Genomic DNA, 19,333 nt, shown 5'->3' with positions numbered 1-19,333 from the left:
GCCTCTCGTTAACACCTTCGTAGCCCAGAGTGATTCGGTCGAGTTTCTCGCGGGGCCCAAATTCAACTGTCGATGCGCTAGAGAAATAAGCGGGAAACGATTATAATGAATTCGGGTTCGATTCAGGACTACTTTTCTGTTGAATCCGAATGAAATCAACCGACTGTTGATTAGAAAACTTATAAAAATGAGTTTTCAGTCAATTACTTAGTGTTGGAAATGATAAAAAAAGGAAATTCAACCGAACATACTTGCTTTATATACTATATTCGATGTCGATGTATAACTACAATTTTATTGGATAATATGGAATATTCTGTTCAATCGATTGTGACGATTCTGTACATATATCATACTGAGAACATATGTCACATTTGTGGGAACATAATCGTCATAAACTATGTCACATTTGGCAACTCCGATTTTTCACGTAATTCGTTTTCATCGTTCTTTGCGCTTGGTAGTTAAAAATCTAAAAGAAGAAGCAAGTTGCAAGTTTCGACGTAGAACTACGTCTTTCAGGAAGGGTGCCAAATCAGAAAACAGGTCACGTTTTTGACGTAGGACTACGTCTAACCGGAAGATATAGAGGGTGAAATGGAAATCTAGGCACTGAACAAGTAGGAAAAAATGCAAGATTTGGAACGCTTATAACTCAAGCATTTCTCAATAGATCGCAAAGGTTTTTGCATCAATTGGTAGGAAAAATATCTACGCATCTATCATAACGAATAACATTTAATTTCTCTTGAGATAAATAATTGAATAATTGTGAAATATCAAGCATTGTCAAAATGCACTATGTGCCCATTTTTGATTGGTCCATTTTGTGCTTCTCAAATCGTACCGACCAAAATGGGCAACCAGAGCAGCAGCGAAATAGAATGAAGCACGATTGGAAAGGAAAAAGAAAAAAATGAACGAAACATTGGTCGCAGTCTCACACATGCGTAATTCTCGAGCCAGCCAGTCAGCTTAAAAATCCCCGCTCCGCTGCCGTAACGATCATTCTCATTCAAACCGTACACCACATCGGTTCGCATCACAACACATCAACAAACCAACCCAAGCAGCCATGTCTGGACATGGTAAAGGAGGCAAAGTGAAGGGAAAGGCAAAATCCCGCTCGAACCGTGTTCTGTGGACATCAAGACAACAGGCAGTTGCAGCGAGTGGCGAGTGGCAAACGCAATCGCAAAACGGCATCAGGTAGCAGAAGAAAAAAGTTTGTTCTTTATACACACTGCTTTGGTGGCAAATCCAGAACAAGGCGGCATCGAGGGCGTTCGAAATGGTTTTTTTTCAAAACCACAAGTACTAAGTTTTCTAAATTGGAACCATTCCATAAAACAAAGCGCTTTTCAGGGCCATTAAACTTTCCAAAAAAGAGTTTAGGAAATACAGTTCAATGCTTTCTAAAACATTATCCAGAATAATAATAAAACACAAATTGATTTTTTCATAATTTGTTTGCCAGGATATGATGAGTATGTGAATTTGGCAGTTGTTCTGAGCTTATTGATTTTCACCAATTCTTAAATTGCTTCTAGATTGAAAGTACAGTAATTTACACTTATCTCGACATTTAGCTAATTGGACGGACCAGTAATGCGACATATTTAGTTGGACATTTTTGTAAACATAGAGTTCGGGGTCCAAATTATGACCCCACATTGAAAGTTGACACTGTACCACTGTCATCGCAAATGTTCAATTACAGGTTAAAATTACCTCCAATCCGATACTGAGTGGTGGTAATGCGACGTGCCATTGAATGTAATTTACTGTAAAATATGTCACAAGCTGGATGGGAAGAAATTTTCCAACTGTGAAAGCTGTGGCGAGTGGCAAATGCAATCGCTAAACAGCAAGGTTTAGCCGAACAAGATGGGGATATCGAGTGATAACAAAACAATAAACTATTTAGATTGAAGATAATTTTGTGATCCTGAAAAGGACCCTTTTTAGCCTGCATGTGAATCCAACGAGCGAACAAATCGTAATGAATGTATTTTTCTTCTTCTTTCTTTGTTAAGCTTTAAACATTGCAGTTCATTCGCCTCTAGCCCAGTGAAGAGCCACAATAAAACCAGCCCAGAGGGGACTGGCGAAAGGGAAACCAAAAAAATCACTCATCAGATCTGTCCGCTCGACTCTCGGTTAAAGAAGAAGGTAGGAAGGGATCCTATGCTTCATAAGATATTTAATATATGCTGTAAAGAAAAGTAAATATTTACTGATCCGAGGACCGAAGCAGTGACCCAGCGAAAGGCGCGCTCCAAAAACAAAATAAACAAAAAGGCCCTTCTCAGGAGGATAGGATGGAAAGGAGTGGAAAGGATTTGGGTGGGATTAGTGGAGTGGAAGGGGGTGGGAATGTATTTTTTTGCCATCGCTCCCTTTTAACGCTCATTCGTTCGTCTCGTTGGACTCGCCCCTCTGGCTGAGTCTGCCGATTTGTCTCTATCCTGTGAGTGTGTACCGCTAGAGTATAAAACACGCGGACCCCAAATAAATATCTTATTTTCTTTCAAACCGTAAACCCGTGTGGTTGTACGGCATCGGCATCGTGGACGTAACAAAGGAGGACAAGTTAAGGGAAAGGCAAAGTCTCACTCGAACCGTGCAAGTCTCCAGTTCCCTGTTGGTCGCATTCACTGATTGCTCCGCAAGGGTAACTAGGCCGAACGGATTGGTGCCGGAGAACCAGTATACCTAACAGAGATTATAGAGTTTCGGCCGTCGGAGTGCTCGAGTTGGCTTGCAAAGCTGCTCACGACAATCAGAAAACCCGCATCAAGAACAGAGCAGCTTCGGTTCGGCGCTCATCAAGGCAACAATTAGTTTCAGTGAGTGGCAAAGTGTTTCTCCGGCACGTCGCATTAAATGTAATTTACTGAACAACATGTCACAAGCTGGATGGGAAGAAATATTTCAACTGTGAAAGCTGTGGCGAGTGGCAAACGCAATAGCTAAACAGGAAGGTTTAACCGAACAAGATGGGAATATCGAGTGATAAAAAAAAACACAACACCAAAGGTTCTTTTCAGAACCATCAACATATTCATGAAGAGTAAACAGTAAACTAATCCATTTTTAAGGTAGATAGGTAGGTATTCACGTAGGAGAAGAAAATAAAACAATATATTTAACAAAAGCTGTCCCCTTTGTATAGTCCTACGTCACTCCGGTTATGTCCCCGTCATTACCCACCCGTCTTTTATTAAACAAAGTTAACGTTGATAAATATTTTTGCTGCAAACGGATTTTAACGATTTGCATACCAATCGAATCGGAGATTTGTTTGATATGCTATACATTACAATTCGCTAATCTCTAAAAGGTTTAAATTCATGAAAACTGGATGAACTTCCTTTTTCCCATACATTTGTTCTGCCGATTTGTGTGCTAACCCTACCCGTATTTCGAATGCTTATAACTCGAACATTTCTTAACAGATCGGAAAGATGTTTGCATCAATTGATAGGAAATATTTCTATGCGTCTATCACAATTAATAAAATGTTATAGTCCATTAGATGAACAATTGAATAACTGTAGAAGGTCAAACGTTATCTAAACACCCTAACTGCCAAGTTTTGATTGGTCCGATTTAAGGTTTCCCCAACACAGACTTCTAAATCGATGTACCTGTGGAAATCCGCTTTGCAAATATACATGCAAGTCAGGGGTATTTTTGTTCCCACCGAGCTGTGTTTCCCTAACACAGACTACAGAATCAATGTGTCTGGGGAAATCCGCTTTGTCAAAACATGCACGTTGTGCGTATTTTTTCCGACTGAGCTGTGTTTCCCTAACACGGACTACTAAATTAATGTACCTGGGGGAATAATCCGCTTTGCAAATACAGTCGGGGGTATTTTTTGGGTTTGAGTACTTTTGTACTCGTTTGTCGTTTTGCAGACCGGAATATGTTTCCCTAAAACGTACTTTTAAACTGAGAAGCATGGGAAAATCGTCATTTCAGATACTAGAGGTGAATGAACTTTCGCGGTTCGAGAACTACGTAAACATGAGATGTGCAATAATTTCAGAGAAAAATGTAAAATACAATGATAGTTTGACAATTCTTCCGTTCACATATTGTGTTAGTCCTAGGCATCATATCAAACGTAAAAGGACGTTCATCATAATATATTACAAACATTTCAATGCATTCTAAAATAATATTCGAAGTGGCAAACAAGTGGATTGCATAATGTAATTGCGTAGTTTTACGTCGAAAATATGCGGTCGTGTCTTAGATACAACCCCTTACAATTTTTTTTCTAAGAATGAGAATAATAATTGCGCAACGCGGAGAAGCCTCTGTTTATTTCAAAAAATAATATGTCTATTATGTATATTTTGACGTAGGACTACGCCTTACATTTCTATACCGGGGTGTAAAATCAAAGTTTCGAGAACGAAAGCGTTACGCCGGAGACCGAGATTTTGAGCGTTAATAGCTCCTAAACAACTGAACGAAATGGTATGATAAACACTTCATTCGAAAGATAAAATGTCTACGCGTTCTATACTTGTTACTTTTTGATCCAAAAACTTGTTTCAATAGTCTTAAAATTGTTTTCAAAACAGGCTATTGAAATCACCAAAAAAAATGAAGAAACATTGGTTGCAGTCTCACACATGCGTAATTCTCGAGCCAGCCAGTCAGCTTAAAAATCCCCGCTCCGCTGCGGTAACGCTCAGTCTCATTCAAACCGTACACCACATCGTTTCGCATCACATCACATCAACAAACCAACACAAGCAGCCATGGTTGGTTATGGCAAAGGAGGAAAAGTGAAGGGAAAGGTAAAATCCCGCTCGAACCGTGTTTGTCTGGAGTTTCCCGCAAGGGTAGCTAGGCCGAGCGCGTTAGTGCAGCAGTGCACCAGTCCACCTAGCCGGCGATATATAGTTTCGGCCGCCGAAGTGATCGAGTTAGCTGGCAAAGCTGCTCGCGACGATAAGAAAACCCGCATTCGGAACAGAACACATTCGGTTCGGTGCACATCAAGACAACAGGCAGTTGCAGCGAGTGGCGAGTGGCAAACGCAATCGCAAAACGGCATCAGATAGCAGAAGAAAAAAGTTTGTTCTTTATACAAACTGCTTTGGTGGCAAATCCAGAACAAGGCGGCATCGAGGGCGTTCGAAATGGTTTTTTTCAAAACCACGAGTACAAAGTTTTCTAAATTGGAACCATTCCATAAAACAAGGCGCTTTTCAGGGCCATTAAACCTTCCAAAAAAGAGTTTAGGAAGTACAGTTTAATGCATTCTAAAATAATATCCAAAATAATAATGAAACACAAATTGATTTTTTCATAATTTGTTTGCCAAGATCTGATGAGTATGTGAATTTGGCAGTTGTTCTGAGCTTATTGATAATTGGGGACTCTCCTGATTATTCAATTTTCACCAATTCTTAAATTGTTTCCAGATTGAAAGTACAGTAATTTACAATTAGTTCGACATTTAGCTAATTGGACGGACATGTAATGCCACATATTTAGTTGGACATTTTTTGTAAACATAGAAATCGGGGTCCAAATTATGACCCCACATTGAAAGTCGACACTGTACCACTGTCATCGCAAATGTTCAATTACAGGTTAAAATTACCTCCAATCCAACACTGAATGGTGGTAATGCGACGTGCCATTGAATGTAATTTACTGTACAATATGCCACAAGATGGATGGGAAGAAATTTTCCAACTGTGAAAACTGTGGCGAGTGGCAAACGCAATCGCTAAACAGGAAGGTTTAGCCGAAAAAGATGGGGATATCGAGTGATAACAAAACAATAAACTCTTTAGATTGAAGATAATTTTGTGATCCTGAAAAGGACCCTTTTTAGCCTGCATGTGAATCCAACGAGCGAACAAATCGTAATGAATGTATTTTTTTGCCATCGCTGCCTTTTAACGCTCATTCGTTCGTCTCGTTGGACTTGCCTCTTTGGCTGAGTCTGCCGATTGGTCTCTATCCTGTGAGTGTGTACCGCTAGAGTACAAAACGCGCGGACCCCAAAAAATATCTCATTTTCTTTCAAGCCGTAAATCAGTGTGGTTGTATGACATCGTTTCACATCACATCGCATCAACGGATTGATGCCGGAGCACCAGTATACCTAATAGTGGTTATAGAATTTCGGCCGCCGGAGTGCTCGAGTTGGCTTGCGAAGCTGCTCACAACAATAAGAAAACCAGCCTACAGAACAGAGCACATTCGGTTCGGTGGCAACAACTAGTTTCAGCGAGTGGCAAACGCAATCGCAAAACGGCAGCAGGAAGAAGAAAGAAAAAGTTTGTTTATACAGACTGCTTTGGTGGCAAAACCAGCCACCGTAAAACACGGCGCTTTTCAGGGCCATTAAACCTTTCAAAGAAGAGTTATTAAAAGTTTTTCACAATACCAATGCATTCTAAAGTGACATAATATGACATATAATATAAACTGATTCATTTTGGTTATGCTTGTTCTTGAACTTATTGATGGTTGGGGTCTTTTAAATTGATCATTCAGTTTTCACAAACCCATGCATGGTTTCCGAATTAAAAGTGGCTTCACATTGTATGCAGGATGGCATTAACGAATTTTCTCGGTAGCAAGAACTGCTTTTTTTGATTGATAACTGATGTTGAAAATTGACTGACGTTACATCTGCATTGTATAGAAAAATAACTAAGGAGCAACCTGATGAGCTATGTATTTCCTGCTGCTCTTTTCTTATTTTAAAGAACTTTAATCCGAAGGTCATCCGTCCCTGTATTTACTGTTGGTTTTTCAGAACGCTTATAGCTCGTTTATTTCTCGACAGATCGTAGAGTTCGTCTCCAAAACCTCAGTTCTTTTTCATTTTTATTTACTTTGTTTGCGGAGACTACAAATTTTACAATTCATTCGTCTCCGAAACCACAGTTTAAGGTACGGTAATGTGCTCAATAGTGAAATATATGATAGTGAATGAGCTGATGATCACCTATGCATTCCCTATCACAGCCATCATTTTGATTGTACGATATGTTCATACGCCGAAAGATGCTCGGCGTTGAACATTTAATAAGTACAAAGCCTTCAGAAAAAAATCAAGAATCAATTTTGTAAAAAAAAAACGCAAAAACACAACACCAAAGGTTCTTTTCAGAACCCCCAACATGTTCATAAAAAGTATATGTATTATTATTATGCTTATTCACGATGGAACCGTTTAACTTAAAAAGTTTTTTTATTTATTTTATTGATGGGCAAATCAAAATTAAAGCTCGACCTTCCTTCATTGAAATGATGAAACAAATCCTAGTTGGAACCAGACTGTTTTACAAGTGTTGATAATCACATCTTCCGAAATTCAAAAGTCAAATTGACGATGCTCTTGTTGACAGATTATTCTTCAGAAAATAACTTAACTTTTCAATTGGTAAAGTTTCTGTAATAATAAGTAACCACATCGTATGTGTCTGTATGCATGAATGTGTGGCTAGAAGCAGCGAAGAATTTTCTCCTTCATCTAGATGGAAATTTGGGAAATTTTCTATGCTTCAGCGTATCTCGATGACGATGACGCGCGCGGTACGCAACCAGCGAGAAACTCATCTCTCGGCATCAACCATAGCCATAGATGATAGTATCTTTCGGAACGCTATTCCTGCCGCCATCAAATGAGCTTCCGCTCGCCACCACCGTTCTTTCGCCCCTCAACCAACGGATCGGTGGCACAGATCGGGACAATCTTTATTAACGAGACAAGTTGGGTTGGTGGCTGTGAGTTTTCCGATATGAGCGTACATAATATGGAGCTATGTAAACAAGAAAGGCAAACAAATTTGATAAATTATCCCTTCACCACTGCCCGGGAGCTCCCGCCCACATCCATTTATTTTATCCGACAATCAACGGTTATATTTGTTGCTGCACACAGGATTTCCCACCACTAGCGATCCGGGATGCATGATTGAGGCTGAACGCTTCAAAAGTACATATTGGCGTACGTTTGCTCCGCAAACAATGGGATGCCAAACGGATTATGTTGGGGCCGGGTTTGGGAGTCCGGAATTGAAAAATGCGTGCATACTATAATAATAGAGTATTGAGGGGGTCTGAAACTGCTCTCAGCTGTCAAGATCTATCAAGTGAAGCGTCCAACATCGGGGGTTGATATATGAGCTTATTCAGGGGAGAGGATGAATTGGATTATAGTCTTCCGCTGATTAGCATACAGTTCGAACAATATTGGATGTGGGAAAATGTTCGCGACGGAAATGGTCTCTAGTTTGCAAATATTCGAAAAAAAATTTGACTACTCTTTGGAAAAGACCAATTTTTGACGTAGAACTACGTCTTTCATTAAGGGTGCCAAATCAAAGAACAGGTCATGTTTTTATGAAATAAAGTTACCGTTAATAACTATTTTTGCCGCGAACGGATTTTGGTGATTTACATGCCAAACGAATTGAAAATTCCCTAAGATTTGTTTGATATGCTATACATTACAATCCCATAGTCTGTATATGGTTGAAATTGATGAAAATTGGAAGCATTCGCATTTTTCCCATTTCCTCAAACATTTGTTCTGTCCATTTGTGTTCTTTCTCGAACAGAGCTGTCTACAACGAGCAACTTATCGGCGAGCAAGGAAGGGGAACGGAGACGAATGAATCGAATGATTTAAAGTCTTCGTAAACAAAGGAAAAGGAGAAGAACGAAGGGGAATATTTGCCTAGAGTATAAACAGTGGATCTCGCTGAGGCAAACTTTCATTCTTCGTGAGGAAATCGACTGAACAACATCGTTGCTGGGCGAGCTGGACGGCGAGGGATCGAATGCCTTTCTCAAGACAATGGGGGTGGAGGAGTAATATGATTGATAAAGCAAAGTTTTCTAAGGGCATTTTTGAAGGTTAGAAACGAATGAACTGAAGAAGTTTAAAGTCTCGAGAAAGGAAGGAAGGCAAACTTTCAGTATCTTTCTGTATTCAAAGCAATGAATATCGTTTGTTCTTCCTTGTTTTGTGTCATCACATGTCTTCGTTTCGGATTGAGCTGTGGACGCGACCAAATTACTCACTCGCTAATGTCTCTAGCATTGCAATCATTGCATCCAACTGACGTCATTGCATTACGGTTCTGAGCTACACAATTGTGTGGGGAATCATCAAGCTAGCCTATCGTCAGCTCACCAAGAAAATAAATGTTCTGGAATTTTGTCAGTGATTTGGTTTCGCATGACGGTAGGAAAACTCTCTCCACAAAGGATGATAGGGCTTCTGTTGAGAAGAGCGCAAAACGGAGATAAGTGTATCTATATTTAGTTGCTTCAAGCCATCGATATATGGATATTTGTGTGTATAAGTGCGTGCTTCATAAACCCGTGTGCAAAAATAGTGTATCTTCGCTACGCTGAAACCCCATTTATATCTGCTCCCGTGTGCATTAGCCCTGTAACGATGCAACAATCGCCTAATTTTTTATGCTATGATTGACGATTGTTTGGTGTTGCAAATTATATAGTCGTAATGATCAATAGAAACAAGAAGGGGAGATAGCGGGAGGAAAATATTTACGATAGGGTATTTATAATGAATCTCTGTTGAGGCAAATATTCAGCCTTTTTCCAAGCAGTTAACATTGCTTGTTTTCTGTCATCAATGCATTGAACTGACGCTGTGGTGAAGCAGGTGTTAAGGTTGTTCACCAAAAAAATTTTTGGGGAATACCAAGTTATTCAATAAGTTATTAATTTATTTGGGCTCGCGTGCCAGTCGCAAAACTGCTTTCAACTAGGATTGTATTTGCGCTAATCTTGATCATAACGAAGCAGTGCTACTCTTTTCGAGGTTATGGAGATCAGCAGATATAGTTTATTTCGTTTATTTAGTCACCAAGAAAGTAAATGTCGTTCTGGAATTTTGTGTTCGATTTTGTTTCGCTTGCCAGTAGCAAAACTTTCTCCACTAAGGATGACAGCTGCGCTCATCTCGAGCAAAGAATTGTTCTGCAAGCACAAGAATGAATCATCAAACAATTATCGTCACATGATTCTACAATTAAAAAAAAAATATTTCAGGGCGACCAAACTGGTAGAATTGTTATTTATAAATTTTCGTTGCATTATAAAATAATATCCGCAGTTGTAAACAAGCGCCTTGAATTGAACCACAGCGTAGTTCTACGTCAACAATGCGGTCATGTCTTGAACACAACCCCTTATAATTTTTTTTCAAATTTCTGGACTAGAATACTGCCTTAAACAAAATTAGGATTAGTTGTATTTTTTCAAAGATAACATGAAAAAGTTACTGTTAGAAAAAGTTTTTTTTTCTGTAAAAGTGTCCATCTTTCGATGTATGAATTACTTGTTGGAAATTGTAAAGGCTATTCACATAATTGTTTAGAGAATTTTCAAACAATTTCAATTTTTAATTTTTGAAATATTTTTTTTCTAGTGCAATTTAAAAACAAATTTTCTGTGGTATTTTTTTATTTTTAATTTAAATGATTTCATTTATTTCATTCTTTGACCGAAAGTTTATTAAAAAGTAAGAAAAAACTTTGAGCCTTTTCAAATAGTAGTCTAATTCTTTTGACGTGGGACTACGTCTTTGATTTCTATATAGGGGGGTTACTCTACGAGAAATGTAACGTTTATTAAGAGTTTTCAAATGCATATTACGCAGAATCGTTCTTACAATATATGTTATAATATACACCATTAGACGGCAAATTTATTCAGCATTTTATTCGCCTTTTAAGACATCAACAGTGGAAATAATAAAACAAGTGAGCAATTTAACAAATAAACGAGGTATGTTTTGCGAGCGAATGCGAAGGTAAATTATGTATTATGCATTCATTCTTCCAACTTCGTTCCCATGAATGTTGTATGTAACACAAAATTGCGTGCAATAATTCATTCTATCTAACAAATTAGCAAGATGTTAAAGTAATCAGATACAAGATTTCATTCATCACTCAAACTCCATGCAAAGCATCTAGGAAAGTGTCACCCATACAGTGATCGTTCATTAATTAGGAGGAGCCAGCGATTATCATGCGAAGACTTATTAAGATCGGCTTTACATCGCATCACAAAAATGAAACGAAATGAAATACTAATATTCTTCATGACTCATATTCATAAATCTCAATGACTCAATTCCTTCTATGATGGATTGAGTAGTAGAACCAATACGACTTGATTGTGATAGTCTGCAAACGAACATTATTTCACCGAAAAAGCTACTGCTCCCGATACCTAATAATAAGAATGAGACAATGGAAAGGAATCACGAAACCATAGCTATCCATTAAAAATAAAGCTACTTCATGATTTCATGTGTATTTTACCTCAAAATATCACGAAATCGTGAGTATTTTCAACTTATTTTTTTCGTTTCTTCCCCATAAATTTCATATTCAATGTAATCAATGACGATATATATTTTTTTTGTTTACCGATTCACATATACTTCATCTACCATTCCACCCTGTTATGTGTCCCACTGACATTCATTAACCATTTTCAGTTAGACAGTTCAATTTTCTGCCAGAAGCTTACTGTCTTTCTTTGTTTGTTGCAAACCGTTCGAAGGTTATGAGTACCTAGTAGCTTTTCAGGGCTACTATTTGGAGTTTCAAAAGAGTTAAACTAACAGATTCCTGAACAATGAAAAGAATTACATTGAAAATAACCAAGTGTTCTGAACAATCACAGTCCTACATCTAGCTTTCGTCCTTGCCCCTAGGCTCAGACTCTTCTACTTTTTTTTTGAATATTTCAAGTATGCAAAGTTACTTAAATGACCAATATCTTTACACCCACAACGTTTCACTGCCATTTGAGATGGTGCTGCCAACTCCTAAGACGAGTTGGCATGAAATTCGTTGATTGGTATTGATTAATTGAGTTGATGAATTTGTAGGGAAACTGTAAAACCTTTTTCATTCGCCCATTCTGCAACACAGTTGATAGCGTAATTTTGAAGGAAGGTGTCGTCTGAGAAAACCAAAATATATATGGCTATTGGGATAGTTCCGAGAAGAAAATTTTATACATATACAATTTATTATACAATTTTATAATTTTATACAATTGTGAGGCGGCAATAACGGATCGAGTTTTATTAGGCGGTTGGAAGTACCAGTTTTGATTGCTAGACCTACACAAAGTTTGTGAGAGCCGAACGCAAATACAACGTAAGTATTAACAAACTTATGCGAGAAAAAGATGGAAGAAAGGGGTCCAACCACAGTATGATATACATATTTGTCGATTATGTGATTATATGATTGACTATAAAAATCGAATGCAAATCTGCCTTGCTTTCACTCCATTTCTCCAATTTTTGAAACACGACGGTTCCTAGTGATTCTAAATGGGTCAAATTGAAAGCGCACACAGTATACGAATTCATTTGCATAGATAATTCGAAAATGCGTTCTACAGATCTTCCTTAATTGAACTAAAAGATATCACGAATCCTTGGAACCGCTTCACTCAGCCGAATAATAGAAGCGATCTGATGGAGTTGCGAAAAACTTAACCAAATTGAACAAGTCTTCGGGCGATGTTAAATTGAATTATTCTATTTGACTACGAAATAAACTGGCTCTCCTTTTCGATTGATTTTTTTTTCTGCTGCCTAAAAATACAAGAAAACTTCGACAGAGAAATTTTTCCTTAAAGTAATTGGAATCTAAAGCGGTATATGCGCGCTTGTAGCAAAGGCAGTCTGTGCACGATAAAGAATGCTGAAAATAATCCTGAACATATTTGAAAACTGTTTCGTCTGGCTCACTTCCGGCGGTCGCCGCAGCCGATTGGAGGAAGAAGAAATACAGACTGTTTTCCTGTCCCCGGTTCCTTTTCAAGGTTAATATATTCGGCTCTTCCAACCACGCAGAGAAAGGAAAATATTTTCATAAAGTAAAGTTTGGTGAGATTATGAAATTCTGCAAAAGAAGGGTGCCGGTGCCGGTTTGGACCAAACACTACGGAAGCATACGAAACGAGGGAATCCTCGATTCGAAGAACTCATCCCGTGCCAAGTGTTCGAATTGACCTACGAACAGTTTATTCCGGCAACTGCTCACATTGTTTGCATAAGGAGACAATATATGTAAACTAACTTAACTGATAACAGTTATTGGGAATCTGATCTTTTTGCCTCCATCACATCCGAGCGGACTTCTCAGTTTACTTTCATCGACTGATTTTCATTAGAAATAACAACAAAATTAAAGTCCCCGGAAAGTTTATCATATTGGGACACTTCTGAACCGAGAGATCATAAATAATGAAGATTCCATTTCCTGAATCGCTTTCGAGTTTCTCACTCCTGCGGCCTTATCATTTAAAAAAAAAACCATATGAGTAATCGCAGCTTCTGGGGACTGGTTTGCATGGCACAGCGCTGACTCGAGCGATTCGATTCAAAATTCAGACGAGGGTGCAAACCACCGATATCTGCCCGTTAAGCGGAAAAGCTTTTAGCCGAGGGGAATACGTGTTTCGTACACGCAACCAGCGGTGGGTTGTGTATAGAGCGGCTCCATCGGACAAACGAAATCACTTTCGTTATCCTCGGGCTCTGGGCTTCGGGTTTGGTGGGATGGCATGAATTTAATATGAAAGATCAATGGGATAAGGATTCCGCACAGATTGGACTCGAACTGGAAACCGAAGGATAGTACGTGTATTTATAGAAGGCACAGCTAAAAGGCCCATTCAGCGTAGGATAGGTTTGATTTTTTGCCTTGCAGAAATTTGTCTCCAGAAGGCATCCTTGTTCCATGAAAAATGGCTCGCGTCGGACGAGGGTAATTGTTAGAATCGGATCCGTCGGTATTGGAAATAACGAACGCCACAGAGTGAGTTTCATTCACGTCCTGGCATTGTTATAGAGCTCTGGTATACGTTCGAGATGGTATCGAGAATAGGATGAATTTCATACCAGTTGTAACAATCCGATTACGTTTTGGGCCGTTTGGGGCGTTACTATTTTTGTCGACATGCCCGGAGTGACATTCAAAGGTAGTTATCTGGGCCTTCCTCATTCGCCATGTGTGAAACACACAATTCCGAAGCACTCTCTTCGTCACCATTGTCACTCCTTAAAACCCACGAACCTTTGTTAACATTCCAATTTGGATGGTTCACATTCCCACCATTGCCCTTTATGGGAAATCGTCTTTTTAACTCAACAATATGAAAAATTTTATAAGCTGCTTCAAGACGTTCCCCGTGAATCATAGTCATCTAGCACCTGGGTAAGGTGAACATCCTTCCAGGATAGGGTGAAAGCTTTTTCACGAGCTATAAATTTCAGCCTGTTGCACAGACGAGCCCATCCACACGTACGGAATGGTACGCACACTGATATGACTGACGCAGATGGGCGAAGAGCACGATAATACCGCAAGCATGAGTCTGGTATGGGAATAAAGGAAATCATTCCGGTTCCATTGGTGGGTGTGGAAATTTTCCTTCAACAGTTTTACAAGTAGAAGGAAGGATAGTGTCTTAAAGGTTCACACTGAGCAAAATACGTATGGCTAATGCGTATCAGTCTGGGTTGTCGAGTATAGAAAATTTGTGCTGATAACTCACGAGGCTGGAGTGAATAACACAATTGTTTTTCTCTCATCATGATACAGATTATTTTTTTTAAACTTCAATTATGCAACTCATCCAGAGAAAGTTTTGAAGTCGCATGTTGCATCATTTCGAAATATATTGCGACCCTAACTCTGTTTCCACTCGCAAATGTAAAAAAAGCAAGGTAAATAGTTTTGGGAAGTTTTTCTAAGTATTGAATTTCTCGATGTCAATTAGTCTGCATACACAATTACTTGTGTTACAAAAGTTATGCTGTTTGATGAATTGAGTCGAAAACTATGAGAACTTCAAAATTTTGGCCGAATAATCGAATGTAGGAAAATAATTAAAAAATACACTAGAAGAAAAGTATTTTCAACATTAAAATTATTTTTTTCAAAAACCTATTTTCTTTTAATTTTGAAAAATCGTACATTATTAGTCCATACAATAACTAAGTCATCCATACCTTCTAAGAAGGTAACTAGACGTCAACTTTCTATATCTTATAGTTTGTAAACAAATGGATTTTTTTTTCTTGGATACTTATTAAAAACTAATGCTTTACTTGTAATATGCTAATGTGTGAATTCTCTTGATATGTTCCTAAATATTAGGCTGTCAAAAAAGTCCTGCGGTATTTTTTTTTGAATTTTCATTTGTTCATAAAATTAGTTACAAACATCTGTTTTAAGTCAAATATGCGCCGTTTTGTTCGATGACTTGTTCCCAACGAGAAGCCAACTTCATAATACCACTGTTATAGAAGCTCGCTTCCTTATTCGCAAAAAAACTCGGATAGCCAATTTTCACAGGCCTCTTTTGTGGCTAACTTCTGACTACCTAGCTCGTTCGCCATGGACAAAAACAGGTGGTAGTCACTTGGTGCAAGGTCCGGACTATACGGCGGATGCAAAAGAACCTCCCATCCGAGCTCCCGGAGCTTCTGACGCGTCACCAAAGAAGTGTGTGGCCTGGCGTTGTCCTGATGGAAGACAATGCGGCCTCTGTTTATCAAAGATGGCCTCTTCTTCATGAGTGCTACCTTCAAGCGGTCCAGTTGTTGGCAGTACAGGTCCGAAAATTTTTTCAAAGAACACATGAAAAAATTCGAGAGGTTGTATCCGAGACACGACCGCTTAGGACAAAGGACTACGCAATCTTTTTTCTGAAATTTGTTGTTTTATCATTTCGGATATTATTTGCGAATACGTCGAAAATTCATAAATAACTCTTTAGTAAAAAGTTCCGAGGACCCCGAAAAGGTTTAATGGCTTGCGTGTTTTGTAGAATCATTTCGAGAAGCAACGATTATTTCTTGCCTTTGCGAGAACAATACACTAATTGGTCATATGTCGTAATTTGTTTCTTTATATCATTGCACGATGAACGCATTGCATTGAGTATTTAACGAGAGGCATCGTCCGAGCATCGCCATTCAACAAGCATCAAACACGCGTCTAACAGATGCACACAGTTGCAGCGACGAAAATGAAACATCGCGAGAAAGACCGTTAATGAAAAATCGTTTCTCGACTCTCGGTCACAACCGTCAACAGAGCTAGGAGCTTGTTGCATCAGAAGAGAGCCGATGCGCAGGAGAGCAAATACGAATGGCAACTAAAAGTATCGAAAGTGTGCTATTCACATGTACAGGAAATGAACAAGTTGAAAGTTTCGCGCAACGAAAACAAGCAACACACACAAAGCCAAACACTGATGGCTAGAAGCGACCTATAATCATTTGCAATCTTCTCTTGCAATGCCAGATCCACTTCAAGTGAAATATTCGCTAGCGTTCACAGCTCGAGGGGAAACATAAAACACCAAACGATTATAATAAGTGACCTTTGTTGTTTCGGGCACAGAAATATTCTGAGAATTTTCCTCAGAGGAGATGCAATACTTATACGCTAGCGACAACTTACTTACTTACTATGCAAGGGTGGATTTTACTTTGCAAATATTCTCGTTTCGCTATCCCCCTTTGCTGTTTCTAGCGGCTGCATAGGTTGCCCGTTATTGCTCTGTTCGGGAAAGCACACAAATGGACAGAACAAATGTATGGGGAAGTGAGAATGCTTTCGATTTTCATCAATTTAAACCATATAGAAACTATGGGAGTGTAATGTATAGCATATTAAACAAATCTTAGAGAATTTCCGATTGGATTGGTATGTAAATCGTTAAAATCCGTTCGCAGCAAAAATAGTTATTAATGTTTACTTTATTTCATAAAAACGTGACCTGTTTTCTGATTTGGCACACTTAATGTTAGACGTAGTTCGACGTCAAAAATATTGTTAGAAAAACTCTTTTCCTGTAGAATTGCTCTTCTGTGGAGGCGATCTGGCGTAGTGGTAACATCCATACCTCTCACGCAGAGATCACGAGTTCAATTCTCACTCCCGACATTCTTCCAAAAATGGAAGTAAAAGTGACGAACCAGCCGAAATGTGTTGAAAATCACTATAATACAGAAAAAAAAGCGCTCTTCTCTCGTTGCATGGATTATTTCTTGCTTATTGTATGGGTTATTTATACAATTTAGCCCTAATTTATAAAAAAACACGTTTTTGAGAACGTGAATTTGTATACTTGAATTATTATTTTTTAGTGGATTTTGTTATTGAATCCATTTTAATATAGTACAATTCAACGCCAAACGAAACGAAAAACAGCAAAAACCTTGTACATATGATTGAAGCTACTCAAAATCACAATTTTGATTATCATATGACCAATTCAAATAACGACTGATTTTTAAAAAAAGGTATATTCAAAATTATTGATCACTCTTTGAAAAAAACCGTAACTTGAATTCAAGATGTCTGATTGCACTATGATGTTCGACAAAGTTGTTGGATAGTTTATTAACTATATAGGAAAAATAATAATTAATTATTAATTCATTTTTCTTGAATTTCTTTTTTAATTCTGAAAACAATATTTGAATAGCCCGAATAAGTCATTCATGCATCGGAAGATGGGCACCTTTACATCTTGATTTTAAACAAAATGAACACTAATTGTTATTTTTCCAAAGAAAACATGAAAAATTCTTTGGTCACGAAAGCTTTTTCCCTGTAGCAATTCCTTCTTCCGATGTATGGGTCACTTGTAGATTATTGTATGGGCTATTCGAAATTTCAGAAAAAAATCGTTTTTGAGAAAAACCATTTTTTTTAAATCAGTTTTATTCTGTGTAATTTTTTATAAAATATTTTATGTTTGAATGGTAAATTTAAATAGTTTCCTATATATAAAATACAACATATTATTACAACATAGAATATATAATATATCAAAGAATGTATTAAAATTTTGTAGGTTTTATAGTTTTCGAGCTAAAATTTTTTGTGAAAATGTTCAAAGTACTAGGTCTTAAAAGACCTTTGAAAAAGTGTTGGGGGGGGGGGGGGCACCAGTATACATTCCACCAAACAATCAACCGTATAACTAGTATATTCTAAGTCGTATATAAAGTGGAATCGAATGACAATTGTATGTAATGTCGATCAAAGTATACATTGTGCATATCTAAAATCGTATTAAATTCGAAAACGAGGGAAGAAAGTCTTATGAAAATAAGAACAGAACAGAACTAAAAATTCGAAGAACCCGATGTTATTCATTACGACAGACTAAGTCGTACTTCGTACGTAATATACGTAATATACACTATCGTAAAATCAAACTAATCTACATCATATATGCAGATCAGACAGATGTATCTCGTGATCCGCATGAACGTATTTGTCACTTGGGGAGACAAATTCATCTATACCAGATCTACAAGCTCGAAGGGAGTTTTAAATTGTTTCAATTTTGTAACTGATGTGTCCGATTGCATCTCTTTGGTATCATATGTACAAGTTTTAACTGCTCTAGGATTATTTTACATAGCCGTGCGAGATAGCTGGTGCCTGATCATCCAAACAAGCGGAGTTCGAATCCTATCATGTTTTCATACAGATTTACAGATTTTTTTCAAAATAACTATCCAGTGTCAGTTATGGCTTGATCTCAATAGTATTTTTCCCATCTCACCAATTTTAGTCATATAGCATTCGAATCAGTCTGAATGAGAGTCTTAGTATTGCTTTCTCATGTTCAATATACGGCGTAAAAATGCAAAAGTCTGTGTCATCAATAAACAAATACTACTGCTCATTTTTGCAACAAAAGCCCAAAGAATGCGAATTTCTACGTGGATATCATCGACACAGTCAAATTCAAAATAACTATGCCTGCCAAACAATGATACTAAAGCTAAGATAATGCTTCAAAATTAAACATATAAATACAGATTTCGATACAAATTTTCTGAGAAAAAAAACCAAGATAAACAGAATTTTTGAGACCAAAAACACAGATTTTATTATGGCAACCCTGACGTATATACGACATAGAAGAAAAAAAATCAAATGACAGAAAACATTTACGTAAGTATTTGATCGAGATAGCGAAAGATTTTTTTCAATAAAATTTGAGATATTACACTGCCGTTCTACGCATAGTTGTCCCATGTTCCAAAATCAGCAACTGAGAAAAACGCAATCAAAGTTTTCAAGTGTAGAGTCCACCTTTGAAGCTGGTGATCGTACAACTTGTGCTTCTAGTAAAATACGTCCGTTGTTGCTCACGTTTGCTACTACTCTGAAACCAACATGAAGATGCTCGTCCCTTCTTGCAGTCACTTTTCATTCGTTCCTCCGACCAGGGGGGA

This window comes from Toxorhynchites rutilus, chromosome 3, assembly GCF_029784135.1.
Source record: "Toxorhynchites rutilus septentrionalis strain SRP chromosome 3, ASM2978413v1, whole genome shotgun sequence".
NCBI lineage: Eukaryota > Metazoa > Arthropoda > Insecta > Diptera > Culicidae > Toxorhynchites > Toxorhynchites rutilus.
Note: the sequence above shows the minus strand (reverse complement) of the source record.